Here is a 13,784-nt window from a genome sequence, read left to right on the forward strand (position 1 = left end):
GCCAGCACACCGGGTTCTAGTCCTGGTCAGGGCGCTGGATTCTGTCCCAGTTGCCCCTCTTCCAGGCCAGCTCTCTGCTGTGGCCAGGGAGTGCAGTGGAGGATGGCCCAAGTGCTTGGGCCCTGCACCACATGGGAGACCAGGATAAGTACCTGGCTCTTGCCATCGGATCAGCGCAGTGCGCCGGCCGCAGGGCGCCGGCCGTGGCAGCCATTGGAGGGTGAACCAATGGCAAAGGAAGACCTTTCTCTCTGTCTCTCTCTCTCACTGTCCACTCTGCCTGTTAAAAAAAAAAAAAATTGGGGCAAGTATTGCAGGACAGTGGGTTAAGTCGCCGGCATCCCATATGGTTGCCAATTCAAGTCCCAGCTGTTCTGCTTCTGATCCAGATCCCTGCTAATGCATGAGGGAAAGCAGCAGAAGATGGCCCAAGTCCTTGGGCCCCTGCCTCCTATGTGGGAGACCTGAATAGAGTTCCAGGCTTCTGGCTTCAGCCTGGCCAAGCCCTGTGCAGTTTTGCAGCCATTTGGGAAGTAAACCAGCAAGTCAAAGATCTCTCTCTGTCTCTTCCTCACTATCTCTAAACTTTGCCTTTCAAATAAATAACCCATTTTTTTTAAAACTTTACAATTATTTGTATCTAAAATCTAATCTGTTTTTTATTTTATTTATTTAAGAGGCAGAGACAGAATGAGATATATAAAAAAGAGATCTCTCATCTGCTGGGATGCGTGGGAGCTAGAAACTCAATCCGGGTCTCCCACAAGGACTCAACTGCTTGAGACATCACCCCTGCTGCCTCAAAAGGTGCACATTTTGGGTTAGAATTGGGAGTGGAGGGGCCAGCATTGTGGTGCAGTGGGTTAATCTGCCAACTGTGATGCCAGCATCCCATATGAGTGCCTGTTTGAGTCCTGGCTGCTCCATTTCCCATCTAATTCCCTGCTCTTGTGCCTGGGAAACCAGCAGAAGATGGCCTAATTACTTGGGCCCCTGGTTGGGAGATCAATAAGGAGTTTGAGGCCCCTGACTTTGGCCTGGTCCAGCCCTGGCCATTGTGGCCATTTGGGGAGTGAACAGTAGATGAAAGGTCTTTTTCTCTCTCTGTAACTCTACCTCTAAAATAAACAGTCTTAAAAAAAAAAAAAATTGGGAGTGGAGCCAGGACTTGAACCCAGGAACTCCATATTGGATGCAGGCATCCCAAGCCGCATTCTTTATATATATATATTTATTAGAAAGACTAACAGGGCAGGGCAGGGGGTGGAGAAATATCTGCTGGTTCACTCCCCACATGGCTACAAGGTCTGGCACTGGGTCAGGCTAAAGCCAGGAGCCAGAAGCTTCTTGTAGGTTTCCTATATGTGTAGCAGGGGCCCTAGTACTTGGGCCATCTTCCATTGCTTTTCCCAGACCATTAGCAGGGTGCTGGGTTGGAGGTGGAGCAGCCGGACTTGAACTTGTTCCTAAATGGGATGCTTTTGTTGTGGTCAGTAGCTTTACCGTCTATGCCAACATGCTGGTTCCACAAGCAGCATTCTTAAACACTATGCCAAACATCTGTTCCATAAAACCTAATCTAGTTCAAGTATAAACAAAAATTTAGTGCGGTTATAACAGATACTAAATTTTCCAGAACTGGAAAATGCCATGTTAATCAAGAGAAAATTGTAGTTATTTAAACATTACCAGTTGTTTTTGCAAATTTGAAAAATTACATCACTTGCAGCAACAATGCCCTAATAATTGAGTCATCAAAATAATATGCCTGTTTCATTATATACAGACACAAAAATATACATATATCTATGAATATATCTCCTTAATATTTCAAAATGAAAATATAAAGGAAAATGCCAACAGTGTTACTTTGCATGTGGTTTTCTCTAAAGTCCAATGCTATTCGTTTTAAAAGGTGGAATTTTCACACATGTTGGCAGGCATACAAAATGCTATTTTTCTACAGGGGGAATTCAGCAAAAACTAGCAAAATTAAAAAGTCATTTACCTTTGACCTAAAATGTTACTCCTATAAATCTACCCCAAAGAGAGTATGATAAAAAAATACACAATTAATATACAAAGATATTCATTACAGAAATATTTGTAATATAAGACATCTTTCAGTCCAAATGTTCATTAATGATTGTTTTGAACACATTGTAATTGATCCATACAATGGAATAATACGCAGCTGTGTAAAAGGATTATTATCTTTAAATACTGTTGTGGGACAATTCTGGGATTATATTATTAAATCAAAAAGGTTAAAAGCAAGGTATAAAACATAGTATACAGTAGTTCTTTTTAATATAAGAATGGAAGGGAGAAATACTATAAACTTGAATTTTATTCAGTTACCTTTTATTAATACTAGTACTATTTTGAAACTGTTTTACGTGAATAAATGAAATAAAAGTATTATGTTATCATGAAGGAACCAAGAATGTCAATGTAAGAGCAAAGATACACAAATAAAAAAATCAAAATAAAATTCTTGTAGCCTTCCATTTAAACTGAAAGCATTAGTGTGTTCTAAATATCTACTTTTCTCTTTTAAAGTAAGCATTTCCTAGCTCTTCCCATTGAAAAGGAAGAGGGATAATAATCAGTACTGTAGCAATGATTCTCTGTACCACCTAGGTTATGGTCTCTAAAACCATTTCCCAATAAAAGGAACCCAGGCTCCTTTGAGAAGTAGTTGACTCTAGGATTAGGGCAGGAAACATGTAAGATGAGCTTGAAATATCTTTTACTTGAAAGTAAGGAACTCACCAGACACTGTTACGCTTGTTTCAGAAGAACTCGATAGCTGATTCCAAAAAAGCTCCATCTGGCCAAAGACAAGATAATTTAAGCATTGTAATGAATCATGATTGGAATGAATTAAAAATCCCAAATCCAAAAATCCCAGGGGCTGATTGAGAGAAATGTTCGGTGGAGAATGGACAGAAAGGAACAGACTCCATGGGCAGCAAGGGGAGAAGACAGATCCACTACCACCGGCTGCACCAGCCACTCCGCGGGCTCCTGGCTGGGAAGCGCCATCCTGCCAGTGTAAGGTGAGAGGAAGCTGCTGCTGCCCCCACCACTGACAGCTATATTTAAGGGCGAATTCCACAGTCCCCACTGGCTTTGAGTCTGGCCTGCAGAGTTGGTGGGGGTCTCGGTGACTACTTTGTCCCATGAAGGAAGGCCATGTTGCCTCCCACCTCGCCCCTCTCCGGAGCTCAGGCTTAATTTGCTATGATGGAGTTTGCAGCTGAATTTTATCCTGATTCGGGGAGCAGCAGGCAGGCCCCTGCTGACAGAGATGGCCACGGCAGGGATGGGATGGGGCGGAGTGCAGGGTAGCCAGCAGGACCCCTCCATCCTGTGACTGTGGGAGTTCTGGGCATAGGCCATGGAGCTGAGAGGCTGCAGGTTGTGACTAGGATCCTGTGCAAACACCCAGTCTGGATGCAGAGACAGAGCTCCCTGTACACTGGAGGTGTCAGGGTTCTCAACAGTGTGTGTGTCTGAGCAGATGAACTCCACTGGCCCTGTGAGCTCACATAGGCGCAGAGAAGGGCTGGGACTATGAACACAAACCGGCTCTAACATCCTCTTCCCCCACGACTGTCGCCAGAGCTGCTCCAGCATGCCTAATTTGCGTGTCACTCTGGATTATTGCCCCATACAGAAACCATGGCCAAAGCTCCTGAGTCCCACCCAGCATACACTCCTGAAAATGAATTATAACCCTGAGGCACTCCACTGAGCCCCAAAAGCACATTCTATTTTTTTAAAGATTTATTTATTTGACATAGTTATAGAGAGGCAAAGTGAGAGAGCGCACGTGTGCATGAGAGAGAGAGAGAGAGAGGTCTTCCATCTGCTGGTTCACTCCCCAAATGACTGCAATGGCCAGAGCTGAGCTGATCCAAAGCCAGGAGCCAGAAGCTTCTTCTGGGTCTCCCATGTGGGTACAGGGGCCCAAGGACTTGGGTCATCTTCTGCTGCTTTCCCAGGCCATAGCAGAGAGCTGGATTGGAAGTAGAGCAGCCAGGACTAGAACTGTGCCCATATGGGATGCCAGTGCTGCAGGCCAGGGCTTTAACCCACTGTACCACAGCACTGGCCTCCAGAAGCACATTTCCAGGAATAATGCCTTTGACTAAAAAAAGAAAAACAAAACAAAACAAATCCTCCATAGGAGATAATAACAACAGATCCCCCAGATGTCCAAAAATCATTGTAGAAACATGAACCAGGAAGCCAATGACTCTCCCTGAATGAGGCAATAATATGTTAATACTGGGCTGTGAAGAAGGGGAGATTGACAAAATGCCTGAAAAAAAAAAACTCAAAAGAACAATTATAAGGTGACTTAAAAACACAGAGGAACCTTTCAATGAAATAAGAAAGAAATCAGTACATGACATGGATGAGAAATTCTACAGAGGTACCAAAAAATAAACATTAGAAATTAAGTATTCAATAAGTCAAAAAATACCATGGAAAGCCTTAACGGACTTGGTAAGGCAGCAGAAAGAATATACGATCTAGAAGACAGAACTTATGAAATATATCAGTCAGACAAAAACAACAGAAAAAATTAGAAAGATGGAAAACAGTGCAATCTATGAAATACCATCAAATGACCAAATATATGAGACTTAGAAGTTCCTGAAGGTACAGAAAAAAGAGTGGCTTAGAAAACTATTCAGTGAAAACGCAGCAGGAGATTTCCCCAACTTGGAGAAGAAAATGTGGACATCAAAATATAGAAAGTGCATAGAACCCCAAATAGGCATGATCAGAAAGATTTTCACCAGGACACATCACAGTCAAAATTTCAAACGTAAAATATAAGAGAATACCCTAAAATTTGCAAAAGAGAAATGCCAGATCACATTTAAAGGAACTCCCATCAGATGTACAGCAGATTTCTCCACAGAAACCCTAGAGGCCAGGACACAATGGAGAGATATAGTCTAAGTCCTAAAAGAAAAAAAAAAAAACTGTCAATCTAAAATACTTTACCCAGTGAGTGAAATAAAGACCTCCCAAGAAACAACTTGTCACCACCCAGCCAACCTTACAAACGACACTTGAGGATGCACCACACAAAGAAACAGAAAGACAAGCATGGGAAAAGGATGTGAAGGTAGAAAACCTCCCAGCAAACAAACACAGGAGAGGCAAAGGACACAATAGGCATATTTATGGAAAAATCATAAAACCAAGCCATTAATTACTAATGAATATAAATGAACTTAATTCTCCAATTAAAAGATATAGACTGGCTGAATGGATTTTTAAAAAACATACCAGCCCCATCTATAGCTGACTGCAAGAAATATGCTTCTCCAATATAGACACAGTTGGAAAGTGAAAGGGTGGAAAAAGCTATCCCATGCAAACAGAAATCAAAAGTGATCAGGGCGGCCGGCACCATGGCTCACTAGGCTAATCCTCCGCCTTGCTGCGCCGGCACACCAGGTTCTAGTCCAGGTCGGGGCACCAGATTCTGTCCCGGTTGCCCCTCTTCCAGGCCAGCTCTCTGCTGTGGCCAGGGAGTGCAGTGGAGGATGGCCCAAGTGCTTGGGCCCTGCACCACATGGGAGACCAGGATAAGTACCTGGCTCTTGCCATCGGATCAGCGCAGTGCGCCGGCTGCAGGGCACCGGCCGTGGCGGCCATTGGAGGGTGAACCAATGGCAAAGGAAGACCTTTCTCTCTGTCTCTCTCTCTCACTGACCATTCTGCCTGTCAAAAAAAAAAAAAAAAAAAGTGATCAGGAGTACCTATACTCATAGCAAACAAACTGTAAAACTGTTAAAAGAGACAAAGAAGGTCAATATGTAATGATTGAGGGATCAATTCAATAAGAAGATTTGACTATGGTAAATTTATGCACCAATTCTAGGGCACCCAGTTTTGTAACTCAAATGTTAATGGATCTAAAGGGAGACATAAGCTACAATACCGTAATAATGGGAACTTCAACATCCTACTTTCATCAATGGACAGATTAACCAGACAAAAAAAAAAAATCAATAAACAGCAGAGCTAATGGACATTGTAGGCCAAATGGGCCTAATAGGTATCTATGGAACATTTCATCCCACAGCTGCAGAACACACATTCATCTCATCAGCACATGGAACTTTCTCTGGCATAGACCATACAGTAGGCCACAAAATAAGTCTCAAGAAATTTTTAACAACTGAAAACATAGCATGTATCTTTTCTGACCACAATGCAGTGAAACTGGAAATAAACAATAAAAGAAACTCTAGAAAATATAAAAATACATGGAGACTGAAAAACACGCTCCTGAATGAACAGTGAGTCATAGAAGAAATCAGAAGAGAAATTTAAAAAATTCCTTGAAAGGAATGAAAATGAAAACACAATATATGGGGGTTGGCACTGTGGCATAGCGGGTAAAGCCACCGCCTACAGTGCCAGCATCCCATATGGGCACCAGTTTGAGTCCCGGCTGCTCCACTTCTAATCCAGCTACTGCTATGGCCTGGGAAAGCTGCAGAAGATGGCCCAAGTCCTTGGGCCCTGCACCCACATGGGGACCCAGAAGAAGCTCCTGGCTCCTGGCTTTGAAAAGGCCTAGCTCCAGGGAAGATCTCTCTCTCTCTCTCTCTTTGCCTCTTCCTCTCTATAACTCTGCCTTTCAAATAAATAAATAAAAATTAAAAAAAAAATTTAAAGAGTCCTGAGAACACAAAGTTTGAAGACTGTTATTCTAGCATTCCAGGGTGTCCATTTCTTGAGTTTGGGGATGGTTCCATGGATGTTAGTTTCACAGATTTTTTTATTTATCTACAAATTTTATGTACTTTTGTGAATGTTAAGTTGCACATGATTTTTGAAAATTGCAACTACGGAAGTTATCTTTTGGTGTAGTAGTAAGAGAAGGGCATTAAAAGATTCATGAAATGGTTATATTTTTTGGCTATCAATAAAGAAATGTTTTGTATGTTGGAAAAATATCAGTGATTCAAGTTCGCTATCTGTGATATTCTGTTGTGTGGTTTTGGGACCAAAAAATTAGAACATTTATAATACCACTTCTGTAAGCTTTAGAATTTTTCATAAACTCTAAAATTGTATGCAGATGATGGCCTCTTTCTGTTGCAGAGTAGAAACATATATATCAGCTTAAAAGACTCTCTTTCCTAATGAACTTATCTGTGACCTTTAAAGCAGACTTCTGAGAATTCCTTAAACCATTATGTTTTTATTTTTTTTAAATTCTAAACCACTTGAGTCAAATTTATTGCACAATATGAATAATTCTATTTTGTTATACACTACTGTATGTTCTTTTCTTCCAAATAGTATTCAATCTTCTGATTATTTTTTTAAGATTTATTTTATTTTTTTGAAAGGCAGAGTTATGGGGTAGGGGGTAGGGGTGGGGAAAGACAGAAAGGTCTTCCATCCGCTGCTTCACTCCCCAAATGGCTACAAATGTCAGAGCTGGGCCAGGCCAAAGCCAGGAGCCAGGAGCTTCATGTGGGTCTCCCACATGGGTGCAGGAGCCTAAGCACTTGGGCCATCCTCTGCTGCTTTCCCAGGTGCATTAGCAGAGAGCTGGATTGTAGGTGGAATAGCCGGCGCTCATATGGGATACTGGCACTGCAGGCAGAGGCTTAACCCGCTGTGCCAAAAAGTCGGCCCCTGATTTCTTTTATTTCTTTCTTTCTTTCTTTTTTTTTTCTTTTTCTTTTTTTTTTTTCTTTTTTTTTGGACAGGCAAAGTTAGAGAGACAGAGACAAAGTCTTCCTTTTCCGTTGGTTCACCCCCCAAATGGCTGCTACGGCCAGCGCGCTGCGCCGATCCAAAGCCAGGAGCCAGGTGCTTCTCCTGGTCTCCCATGCAGGTGCTGGGCCCAAGGACTTGGGCCATCCTCCATTGCACTCCCTGGCCACAGCAGAGAGCTGGCCTGGAAGAGGGGCAACCAGGACAGAATCTGGCGCCCCAACCGGGACTAGAACTCAGGGTGCTGGCGCTGCAGGCGGAGGATTAGCCAAGTGAGCCACGGCGCCAGCCCCCTGATTTATTTTCTTTAAATGGCTTCAATTTTACATGTCTGAATATTTATGGAAATACTTTGCGGAAAAAGGATGCTAAATTATATCTAAATAATAAAGGGAACTTACAGTATGGGAGTGAACACAACCCTGGCATGTCCTCTCTCTAAAGCTTGTAAGGCAACGTCTGTGACAATCGTATGTCCCTCTTTCTGCAGCACATCACCCTCGGATAAATAAATAAAGCAGAGGACTTTCATTTGCAGCCAGTTGTCATAGCAACTTTTGACTATCCAGAGAATAAGGAATTCTCATATCTTAAGCCCTGACTCTGGAAGAGCTAAAAAGACAGAAAGACTAAAAGGAACATTAAAGAATGATTTGCAAGATGTGATAAAATGGAATATCTGTTATTCAGAACTTTTCTGGTAAATGTATGTACTTCCCCCTGTGTTTATATTTCTGCTTATAGATTTCAGAACTCAGCAGCAATAGACTAATAATAGCTACCATTTAGCACTTATTGCATGCCAGACCCACAGAACATCACATACATTGTGCTTTTTAATACTCCCAATGACACTGTAAATGCAGTGCTATTTCTGTCCGCAATTTACAGATGAGGAGACAAATTTGGTTTAGACAGACGAAGTGATTTACTCAAAGTCACCTACGTGCTCATTCTCTCAACTTTCAACACAGTTGATCGCTTCTTAAAACTTTCCTCGAATGTCTTCCTCCTTTACTGCCCAAATGCCTTGCCGGCCTCTTTGGTGCCGCCTGGTAGGTAAATGTCACAACATCAAGGACTTGGGCTCCTCCCTGTCGTTTCCTGTGGCTTTAAATGCCCCCGCTCTCTCCCGCCAAGAGACCCCACGTGTGCTCTGGATTTACGTATCTCACTGCTTGCTCGGCACTCAGCCAGCTCCAGGTGCTTCAGAGGTAAGAAATGGAAGACCGTTCCCACCCTTGAATGTCCTTACCTCAGTAAATGTCAGCACTACCCAGGCCGGATGCTTGAGCCCCAAATCCCTCCCAGCCATCCTGGCCTGCCCCCACCCCTCACCCCATCACTAATGCAGGAGCAAGTCACGTCAGAGCTCTCCACGAAATCTATCTGCAACCTTCTTTTTGTCACCTCCACTGCCACCCGTTGAATAAAGTCACCAGCTTTTCGTGGCCTCCTAAGCAATCACTTTCTAACCAAGCCCCCTGCTTCCACTCTGCAAAGAACGGGTAGAAAGAGCTTCTGAAAGCCTGAATCGCTTCCTGCTTGCTTTGAAGCCGTCAACAGCCTCCCGTCACTCTTAGAATAGGATCCGAACTGTGACTGTAGCCCAGTAGGCTTGGCATGGCCTAGCTGCTGCCTCCAGCTCCAGGCTCCTGCCATGCCTCCCTCCGTGTTCTGCCTTAGCCGCCGTGCCCTCCTCCTCAAACACATCAGCTTCTTGTTTGGCTCCGATTCTGCGGTACGAACAGCGTGAGCTCTCTCCAGCTTCCCTCAGCTTGTCTTCTTAGCTGGCTCCTTTTCTTCCTTGAGGTTTCAGCTCAACCAGCACCTATTTAGGGATTCTCTTCTCTGAAGCTGCTTCCTATTGAGGCGTTTAGTCCTTCGCTTCCTTTCTGTGTCTTAATGGCACTTGCCAATATCGGAAGTCTTTTCTGCCTCTCCCTCCCACTGGTTCAAGTTTCTCAGAGTCAAAAAAAAAAAAAAAGGTTTTTTTTTTTTTCATTGCTACATTCTCAAAGCATGTGAGCATACAACAGGTGCTCAAGAGAAGGAGGGTGGGAGTGTGGCGTGAGCCAACCACTGGGGCCATCGCCAGCAGTAGAACAGAGAGAGGCGCAAGCAGGGTTAGGTTTATTAAAATAGACCATGAGGGAGCAGTGGGCGAGGCGGACAGCTGGAAGCTGACTACTGCTTCAGCATGGATTACAGCCTGGGAGACACAGAGCTGAGGCAGACCGCCACTGGCTGAGGGTTTTCCATCACTAGTGACTTCTTCATCGCTGGGGAGTTTCACTAGGAGCTGCCTTGTTGTCAGGATCCCACATGACCTCCATAGGAAAGAAGGGGGAAGCGAGAAATTCAGGGTCAAGATCTCATGCCCAGGGTTTTATTTTTATTTTTATTTATTTATTTATTTATTTTGGCAGGCAGAGTGGACAGTGAGAGAGAGAGAGAGAGAGAGAGAGAAAGGTCTTCCTTTACCGTTGGTTCACCCTCCAATGGCTGCTGCGGCTGGCACGCTGCGGCCAGCGCACCACGCTGATCCAAAGCCGGGAGCCAGGTGCTTATCCTGGTCTCCCATGGGGTACAGGGCCCAAGTACTTGGGCCATCCTCCACTGCACTCCCCGGCCACAGCAGAGAGCTGGCCTGGAAGAGGGGCAACCGGGACAGAATCCGGTGCCCCGAATGGGACTAGAACCCGGTGTGTGGGCGCCGCAAGGTGGAGAATTAGCCTAGTGAGCCGCGGCACCGGCCTTATGTCTTGTTTTTTGTTTTCCTTGATGTCAAAACTACACTGTTGATGCGGCTCAGGGTATGCCATCCCACAGGATGGGACCCTGGCATTTAAGGCAACAGCAGAAGACAGAAGGCTTCTCCCACCTTCCACCCAACCTTCTTCCTGATGCACATATCAAACTTTCATTGTAGATGTGCTCACTGTATCCCCCAAGGAAAAGAGAGTCCTTATCCCAGAGGACACAGGAAATAGAGAAGACTCCAATCCAGCAGGGCTTGATAAGGTTCCCTGCAGTTTATTGCTAGTTGATCAGACCCCTCTGTCCAATTGCACTTCCGCACAGCCGACCACTCTCCATCAAACATAAGCACGAAAATACACAGGCTTCCCTATTTCTTTAAGTCTTTATTTCTGAAGTCTCCCATGTCACATAAAATTGTTATTACATACATCAGCATGCTGCTCTCTTGCTAATCTGCCTTTTGTTACAGGGGCCTCAGTCAGGAACCTAGTGATGGATGAGAAAAGATTTCTCTACCCCTACAGAGTTGTTCGTTTTCCAAGATGGTTTCCAGCTCTCTTGTTTTGTTCTAACTCTAGATTGATGCCCGAGTCTCCCAAAACCCTGAGTTTGAGATGGTGAAGGGAGGAGATAGGCTGTGAAATGGAATGGGCCGGGCTTTCCTAGCCACTGCAAATCTGCATTGTCCTCCAGCAAATTCACCTGGTGCTGGAGGAGGGGCGGCAAAACAAAGAGAACTCCGTAGCACAGGTTTTTGTTTTGTTTTGTTTTGTTTTGTTGACAGGCAGAGTGGACAGTGAGAGAGAGAGACAGAGAGAAAGGTCTTCCTTTACCATTGGTTCACCCTCCAATGGCCACCGTGGCCAGCGCACTGAGGCCGGTGCACCGCGCTGATCTGATGGCAGGAGCCAGGTGCTTCTCCTGGTCTCCCATGGGGTGCAGGGTCCAAGCACTTGGGCCATCCTCCACTGCACTCCCTGGCCACAGCAGAGAGCTGGCTTGGAAGAGGGGCAACCGGGACAGAATCCGGTGCCCCGACCAGGACTAGAACCCGGTGTGCCAGCGCCGCAAGGCGGAGGATTAGCCTAGTGAGCCGCTGCGCCGGCCTGTAGCACAGTTTTGACTTCCACACCAATAGGGCTAACTTCCTTGAAAGAACTCAACATTTTCCTGCCCCCCAAATGCCCAAGGTGCTTAAGTAGTTGTTTTCAAGCAAAGAACAGGATTCCAAAATGGGAGCTGGAGTTGGAGACCACAGTTGGCATCAGTCCATTGCCTCTCATCCTCCCTCTTTAAAGACTGAGAAGAAAACTGTGTGTAAACAATGCATGGGGCTGGGTGCTGTGGGGCAGTGGGTTAAGCCACCATTTGGTTTGCTCACGTTCCATACTGGAGTACCTGGGATTGAGTCCTGCCTCTGCCTTTGCTTCTGATTCAGCTTCCTGCTAGAGCACAAAAGAGGTAGCAAGGGCTGGCTCAAGCACCAAGTCTCCGCCTCTCACGTGGGAGACCCAGCTGAAGTTCCCAGCTCCTGGTCCTGGATTGGTCCAGACCTTATGGTTGTAGCATTCAGGAACTACAGAAGTGAATGAAACTCACTCTCTCTCTCCTTCTCTCCATTCCCTTTAAAATATTTTAATGAATTAAACAAATATTTTAAAAACAAAGGGAAAAATAAATTTTCTTTAAAAAAAAAAAAAAGACAACATAGGAAGAAGGATGCCAACAGAGGAGGAAGACACAGGATTCCCCAAGCTGCAGCGCTAGGCTGCAATCGGCAACCTGAGCAACTGAATGGATGCTTCTCACAGCTGAACCCTCTACACTGACCCAAAAATGGCTCACGAAGTCCAGTCAGGGAGGGGAAGGAAGAGGAAAGCGGATTTAAGGATATTTTTCCACCAGGAATCTAGCTCTAATTTATACAAGTTTCCAAAGGGTTTGAATCTCAAATATCTCACTCTACTTCTGGCACCAGAAGAAGCCTGCCAAGGCCTGAGAGAAATAAATTGTTATAATTTGCATGTTAGTTGGCTTTCAGTAGGCTTGGCTGCCGAGCCTTTTAAATGTCAAGGATTTTAGCATTAAAACACTTTGCTTTCAACACTTTAGAAACTTGCAGCGCTCATGTTTTTGTTTGTGTTTTAACTAACAATTCTTGGGCTGAAGGCTTTCATCTTGGAAACACTTAAATTCCTAATAAATAAAAAAAAACTCACAGGGGGTATGGAGACTTTGGGCCATAATGACAGAAAGAAAATTAATTTTACTCTTGACCTTCATATTGACTTGCTGTGACCTTGCAAGGCTTATTTATCTTCCTGCAGTTTCAGCTTTTTTCATTACAAGACATAAAAATAATATTGGACATTATTTTGAGATCACTGGAAAAAATGGACAAGGCTGATGTGGTTATTTGCAGATGTACTCATAAAATCTAATTATGTAAATGCTATTTTTAAGTGCCTTTCAAATTCTGTATTATATTATTTCTAAGTTTCACACAGAGAAAACAAAATTTAATTTGATAGCCTGTCAAAATCTAATATTCTATCTGCAGTTGCCTTTCAATTATTGGGGTGACAAGAACCTTAATAAAATTAAAATAATAACATCTCCAGAGTCAATTTTGTCTTGTTTACTGCACAGAACCATTCCTTTTCACTCTGAAAAGTTTCTATTACCTCGTGCTCCATTCTCCTGCCTCTGACCTTGGATCCATAAGCCCTGAAATTTTATATGCAAAAGATAATTTATATGAAAGAAGAAATACAGACAGCAAAAAGCAATAAAACCAGACCATTTCTCTAGTAAACAAAGAATGCAAATTAAAAGATAACTTTTTTACCTAATCATTTGGCAAAGATTAAGATTAAAATTAAAATTGGTAAATATTAAAGTTTTTAGTATTGGTTAAAATATAAAGAAAGACATTTTTGTATACTGCTAGTGGGAATTGGTAAGACCTTTTGATGAACAATTTGGCAAAACCTTTCAGAAGTTTACATTTTTACTTTGAACAGCAGGGTAGTACATGACATTACAAACAAAATATCAAGTGTCAGTAGGAATGCGAAGTAATTGGAACACTTAGATGTTCTTGGTGGGAACGTAAACTGACATTGTCTAAACTCTTTCTACTCCTAGGTATGTAACACAAGAAAAACTCCTGCACATGTGTTTATGTTATGGGCCCACGTAGTTTAATCTTTACTCCAGGTTCTTGGCCCCACAGAGAGAATTCAAAGCAGAGG

The 13,784-nt window shown here is 43.7% G+C and overlaps 1 protein-coding gene across 2 annotated transcripts in view; it reads left to right on the plus strand.

Annotated features, from left to right (window-relative positions):
* Positions 1–13,319, plus strand: part of LOC138844409 (uncharacterized) — a 31,466-nt gene extending 18,147 nt beyond the window's left edge. The window contains exon 4 of one of the 2 annotated variants that reach the window (XR_011380199.1): positions 8,258–13,319. The gene's annotated coding sequence lies outside the window, so the exon portion shown is untranslated. Of the gene's footprint in view, positions 1–677; positions 1,150–8,257 lie in introns of those variants that run through there. The other variant, XM_070052711.1, reaches the window with a different exon arrangement.
* Positions 13,320–13,784: the final 465 nt, after the last annotated feature.

Source organism: Oryctolagus cuniculus, chromosome 11 (genome assembly GCF_964237555.1).
Source record: "Oryctolagus cuniculus chromosome 11, mOryCun1.1, whole genome shotgun sequence".
Lineage (NCBI taxonomy): Eukaryota > Metazoa > Chordata > Mammalia > Lagomorpha > Leporidae > Oryctolagus > Oryctolagus cuniculus.